This window comes from Zosterops lateralis (genome assembly GCF_965231275.1).
Source record: "Zosterops lateralis genome assembly, chromosome: 8".
Taxonomy (NCBI): Eukaryota; Metazoa; Chordata; class Aves; order Passeriformes; family Zosteropidae; genus Zosterops; species Zosterops lateralis.
Window position 1 is genome coordinate 16,513,388 of NC_139768.1, and position 6,620 is coordinate 16,520,007.

Below are 6,620 nucleotides of genomic sequence, written 5' to 3' on the forward strand. Positions count from 1 at the left end.
GTCTTGTTTCAGTTTCAATAATGCTCTTAAGGAAGCTGTTTATAAATGAAACCCTACAGCTGTTGCAGAAACTCCATCCCCACATTTCCAAGATTATCAGGGATGTCCCTGAAGCCAAGCAATGGGTCTGAACATGATGGGTCAGATACGGAGCCAGGCACCAGTGTGGAAAAGGATTTCACAGCAGTTCTCAACATCTACAGCAGGGCCAGGATGCTGAGGCCCAGCACTCCACACCAAGGGAACAGGAACAGAGGATCCCTTGATCCTTGCAATCCAGACCATGCCGGCCAAGGCCAGCACAGCCTAGAGCAGAGGGAGGCACATGCAGAGCCCAACAGGAGAAACACCAATTTCACTGTGCACTTGCACCACAGCCTGATGCAGCAACATCCTGCCATGATGTTCCACCCCTGCCCCATTCAACCCCACCTTCTCCTACAGCTTTCCTGCCCGTTTCCATAGGCACCCTCAGATGCACACGTGCAGCCCAACAGAAACACTCACTAAGCTCGTCAGAGGCTGGGAATCCTTTCAACACAAACCTCCCACGCTGCGAGAGGGGCAAGCTGCATCTCGTGTGGAGCCACAGCAGCAGCCCTCCTTCCCTCCCCACAGTGCCAGCCAGGTGCTCTGCACAAGGTTGGCACCTACAGAAGAGAGGGTCACGCATTGTAAAGTGACCTTGCTGCTCTGAATAGCTGGGAAAACCAGTGAGTGACTGCCCACCCTGCTAAAGAGGCCTGGTGGGTTGAGGGTTAGAGTCAGCATTTTCAAACACAGAACACTTGCCCCATTGCATTCTTACCTACACTTTTCATCACTGCTAAAATTAGTGCATGCTTGAACTTGTCCATTCACCACTCCTACAGAGCTAAAAGCATGAACAACATGAAATATCAGAGGCCCTACAAAAACAATCGTTACTGAGTTAGACTGTACTGGACCACCAGTATTAAGACCACCACTTGGGCTAATCCAGACTAACTAATGGAGTGAATATACACAATTCCATCAGATCACAGAATTCCCTCTTTGCTCTGCCCTAGAAAGCCTACATGCCAAAGCCACTAGGTCCTGTTTCAAGTCCTAGTGACCCAGTGAAATCCAGGGTGCTCAGGCATGTGGCACAATTACAACCAAACTGGGTATGAGAGTGGACATTACCCTATTTGATAGAGCTTGGGGTAATGAAGAAAGGGATGTTGTTACAGGATGGTGTAACAGGAGAATGATCAATATCAGCAGCATTCATGTGAACTCCTGTCTGAGTAAGAAAAGCAGAGATACAGATTGCAATTACATTTTTATACTACCATTTTTGTTTCATGTCATCTTCAATGCTGTGTTACTCCATTACAGCACTATAAACAATCAGGATGACCCGAGCAATAACAAATTAAGCGCTTAATGTTTTATCATCAGGATGAAAACAACTTACATGCCTTTCCTCTTCCTAACAAAATTCTTAATAGTCTTTACATTTTTAATGCTCTAATTGGCTGCTAGTGAGTTCCTCTTTCTGTGCCACTTTGAAGAAAAACCTGCTTAGATCAGCAAACCACATTGGGCAGATAATATTTTGCTGACACACAGAGCCAGTGCTTTAACAGAGCCTTGTTTATTTGCCTTTTCAATATTGTGACATTTCAGGCATCTCCTTGCAGCCAAACTGTCTGTGTGTGTCATTGTGTGGAGAGACTGAGATCTGCCTACCTCACATTCCTGCTGTGGCTCCAGCAGGGATGCTGCTTGGCTCCTGCACAGCCAAACACACAATGTGGGATTCGTGGCATGCTGCTACATCCAGCTGCTGTGTTTTGTCTTGGAGAAAGCTGCATTACACCTGTTGTGAGACAGGATCCTCCCCCAGTTCCACCCACAGAGACCCAGCCATCCTCACAGAACACAAGGTCTGGTCCCTCTGCTGAGGTGCTTGCTCATCCTGTTTATGCTCTGGCTGCAGGCACTGATAGCACAGGCATGGAATCAAAGGAGAGCACTTGGAGGCACTGGATAAAATGCAGCAGACCACTGGTGACTGAAGCTGAGAGACCAGGCATGGATCCGTGGCCCCATTTTCCCCACTCACTTTGCTGGGGAGGGGGTTTCTTAGCAGTAGAACCAGCCCAACTGGGGTAAAAAGAGCTGTAAAAAGCCCAAGGTGGTACTGGGCAACTGGGCAATGCAAGGGTGATATGGGGAGAGGGGAAAGACACATCCTTCATGTTTGCCAGCTGCAAACTTTGTGGTTGTTTTCTAGCCCAGCATGGCCACTGGGAGGGTGAGAGCTGTCTGCATCTCCACACTTCTCCACCTTATGCTTTGGGCAATTATTAATGCACACACTCAACTGCAAATCCCCATTCTGCTAATAGCCTCCAAAAGCACTTTTCAGGTTGAAAGACACAGGCCTTACATCTGAAGATGTCTTTCACTGCACAGTGGAAATGCCAGGAATTATCCCTGCTATCCCAAAAAAGGAGTGTCCTTTCTCAGTTCCTTTGGGGACAGCAGCAGCACTACTGAATTATCACCTCAGGAGAGGATTCTTCAACCACCACCAGCAAATCCATTGATGATGATGGAAGACCTCCAACAGCATCCAGGGAACATGCCCCAGTGAGCCACCAGCCTGTCACAAGGGTCAGCACTACTGACAGGTGATCACAACATCACTCTCCTCACACTCCTCTGTTCTGCAGGCAAGTGCAAGGAAACAACATGCAAAATATTACATTAGGAGATAGCTTTGACCCCACATGGTGCTCAGGTGCAAATGTCTCCCCAGGGTGAAAGACAACAGATAATTGGATTTGACAAGCAATTTATAGTAATGCTTTCATCTATGCAGAGTTAATTCAATCTTTTCAATCCTATTTACTGAAACACTGGCACCCACATGTATTCTGCTGCCATCATTTGACCCTTTCTCAGGAGCAGATGTGACTTGGTTGCACAATTAAATGATGCAGCAATGCCCTAATTTAATTTAAAATCTGTGTTTACAGATATCCAGCCCTCACTGAATCAGCATAGAGTGAACACTTGGCTTGCTGCTTTGGGTTCTGTTTGCTGTACTTCTTACACCTTTGTGGGGCAAACAAATCCTATGCTATGACCAGCCTTACTGCCTAGTTACTAAACTTAAAAACAACCTGACTCCCAATTCAAGCATATGCAGTGCTGAAATAGCACAGCCAAACTCTCCTCAGATTTGTATCCTTGAGACAGAGCAGCCTCTTACTGCCTGCAGTGCCTAATAGAATTTGAAAAGAAGAATTTTTAAAAATGCAGTTTCTACTAATGCTACAACTCTCAAAACCACTGAGCCACTTCCCACAGAGACAGCTGTTTGGGGAAGGGTGGGCTCTTTTTTAAAGAAACATGAAAATGGAGTAGTGAAATTAATTATCTTATTCCTCCCTCCTTGCTCCTGGGCAGCCCCCTGGATTTCCCATGGGTCCTATCCAGTGTCACTGTCAATGCCAGCCACTGCAGCCCTGATTAAGTCATTACAAGTCAGCCCTTGTTCCTCCACTTCCAGTCAAGAGCAAATGAGACACGTGCAGGCTTTGGAAGCCCTGAAGTGCAGCTCTGTCATTGACACAGCAGGGTGAGTGGAGCTGGCAGAGACCTGTGGACTCCAGCTGTTTTGGACATGAGTGGTGCCCTTGAGTTGGTTGAGCATTACTCCCTGAGAATTTGCTTGCTTTTCTCCTAGAAGTGCCACATGGGGATAAGCAGGGACATTATCAAGGTAGATTGATTATGCTAAGACCACCTTACCATGCATCGTATCAGACTGCAAACCCCACATTCAACCATGGCTAGGTTAGAAGTTCAAGCTTCCAGCAAAAATCTGGAAAGCGCAAGTCATTCCAAGATCTGGAGCTAATTTCTCTTTGAACAAGAATCTCTGCACATCAAGCCATTGGTTTCCAAAAATGCAAGGGTTACCCAAGGTCCCCCTTAGTGTTCATTTGCTTTTCCAACTCTCTTTGCAGGCTTCATTAGAGCTGGAAATACAAATTTCTATTCAAGACCCAAAGCAGTTTCCTTAGCTTCACCTAAGAGATGCTCAGGCATAATCAAAAATCCAGAAAGAGCAATAGGAGGAGATAAATAAAAAAAATCACCCATCGCCTTTGGGAGTCTAAAAGTATATTATGACAACCTGAGCACACAGGGCTTAGTCCCCATCTCACAGCTGGGAAACTGAGGCACAGATGTACACAGTGACATAGTACAGTGACATGGCAGGACTGTGGAAATCTCAAGTGAAGACCTCAATTTCTGTAACTCTGCACGTCATGCTGCAAGACTACAAGAGGCTGTTGTAGAGGGCTGTCACTGCTCATGCAGCGTTGGCCCTGACAGAGATCCCTGGGAGGGAATAGGGTTAAAGAAGGGAATTTTGTTACTTTCTTGTCGTATTTTCTCGTGGGGGGAGAAGCGTCAAGCAAGCAGGAGTTTTCCACTGGCTAGGCCCCCTTGCACTTATCAATGGGACCTTTCAGGACTCACTCCCTGATTGAGACATCATTTCCTGTCCAACACACTAACCCCATTGATAACTACACACTTGATGGGAACTTTTCAAACCTACCAGGAAAGGCCAGGAGACCCAGAACAACATATACATGAAAACAGAACTGGGGCAAAAAGAGGAGGAAGATAGAAAAAGAAAGAAATACTTTTGGCCACAATTTGCACACTGACAACAAATGTTTGTGACTAGGGAGCTGTGCATCTTTGGCAGGTACACAGAGAAGATGCTGACATACTCTTACAGCAGTGCAGGCCTGGCACTTCAGCACAGTTAGAAATGGAGATGGGCACAAGAAAAAGCTTAAGAACATCCCTCTCTTGTCTTCCTGCCACACAGCACATAGAAATGTGGACTGGCTGTAGAAATGGTCACATTTCACCCAAAAGGCCAGGAGGCCATAACTGATACAGCTTATAAAACAGCCTAGAGACTTCAGGTTTCCAGACACCAGAAATGAAACATAAAGAGAAGCAAAATTAAACTAGGGCTCTTTAAGATGCCCCAAGCAAGAACTCTTTTTTCCCTAACTTATCATGCAAAAAGGCTCAGTGTTACTTTTCAGGACACAGCACAGTCACCTACATCCTCAATACTGACTGTGAAGACTCACTTGATATAGTAACCTCAGCCCAGCTCCAAACACAAGCTCCAGTCCAAAAATCAACCAAAGTTCAAGAGTCTCTCAAACCACAGCTTTTATTTTTACCCCAGGCAATTAGTTTTGCAGCCTAGAAAGCTACAATGATACAGAAATATCAGTGTATCTGGATTATTGTCAAACAGAACACCAGCCCCAAAGCTCCCCCTACCCACTGCAGGTGCCTGGAAGCACTATCAGAAGTGAAGCAGTTGATTCCTGGTTTCAGACTTCGGTCAGCAGCTATCCAGCAAGAAAGCTTTTGATGAAATCTAAACATACAGGCACAGAATAGAGAAAGGAGCTGTAACAAAACAGCAGGAGCCAGCACACTGGCTGGCTAGGTAGATGGTTGGGAAGAGAGACTGGAAAGTTTCCACTGCAATCTCCATTACTGAGCTGCTGTGGGAGTGTGCAAAGGCTCTGTTGTTTCCAGTTACTTGGGTAAGTAGTTTCTGGGGGCTCAACATGTAGCACTCTCTCTGTTTTAAGTGCATCTGAAGTATTTAAAATTAGATCTCCTCTTTAATAGGAACCATTCATGAAAATGTCAGCTTTAAATGTCTTTACAGTGCAAGTTACTCACTGTGAGCATACCACCCACTTATCTTCTACCCTACAAGGGCACAGTCTGAATAGTTTCAAGATCATGACATGTAACAGACCAAACAAGCACAAAGCCTTATTTAAAGGCACTATTAACCCAGCTAAAAACATGACTAGAAGCATGAGTAGAAATATTATTTTATATTAGACAGGACAGACTTACCTGCAGGTCAAAGAACTTGCTGTATCTCCGGTAGATGATCTGGGAAGTCAGGTCAGACCATGTTACATTGATGATATAGACCTGTTCAGGGAAAAGAAAACACCAATCAGCCTAGGCCACAAAGCACAGGATACATACAAAGGCAGAACAGTCAACACAGATTAATTTCAGATCTCACTGACTGTTCCCAATCATAGTGAGGAATATAGCCCTGGGAGCAGGACTAGCCTAAATTAAAGGCTGTTGCAGCCCTCAGCAGGTATCTTGGGGGAATACTCAGTGCTCTCCCACACATCCCCATCAGTAGCTCCCACCAGCTTTGCTCTGCCTGAGATAAAAGCTCTAATTGAGCAATGCCACATTTTCTGGTCCATGGTAGCACACCCTGCCTTCTATCCTCTTTAGAGGGTCCCAGGGCATGGCTGGGAGAGTTATTCTACCCTTGAAGCAACAGCTCATCATGGGGTTCTGGTCTGCAACCCCACCCTCCAGGTTGTCTTTGTATGTGGAGATGTGGCTGTCACCCTTCCCAAGCAAGGAGTGGCTCTGGTTCAACAGGAAATTCAAAGGAAACACAGCTCCACAGGTGTTGTGGAATCACAGCCATGCAGCACAGTTGCTTACTCACACCCATACATGTGTGACAGACACCAAACCCTGTC

General features: G+C 45.9%; 1 protein-coding gene across 1 annotated transcript in view; it reads right to left on the reverse strand.

Annotated features, from left to right (window-relative positions):
• The window catches only part of SH3PXD2A (SH3 and PX domains 2A), a 205,687-nt gene extending 199,654 nt beyond the window's left edge, over nt 1–6,033 (reverse strand). Inside the window, exon 1 of the mRNA XM_083866967.1 lies at nt 5,959–6,033. The gene's annotated coding sequence lies outside the window, so the exon portion shown is untranslated. The remainder of the gene's footprint in view (nt 1–5,958) is intronic.
• Between the last annotated feature and the right edge of the window lie 587 nt (nt 6,034–6,620).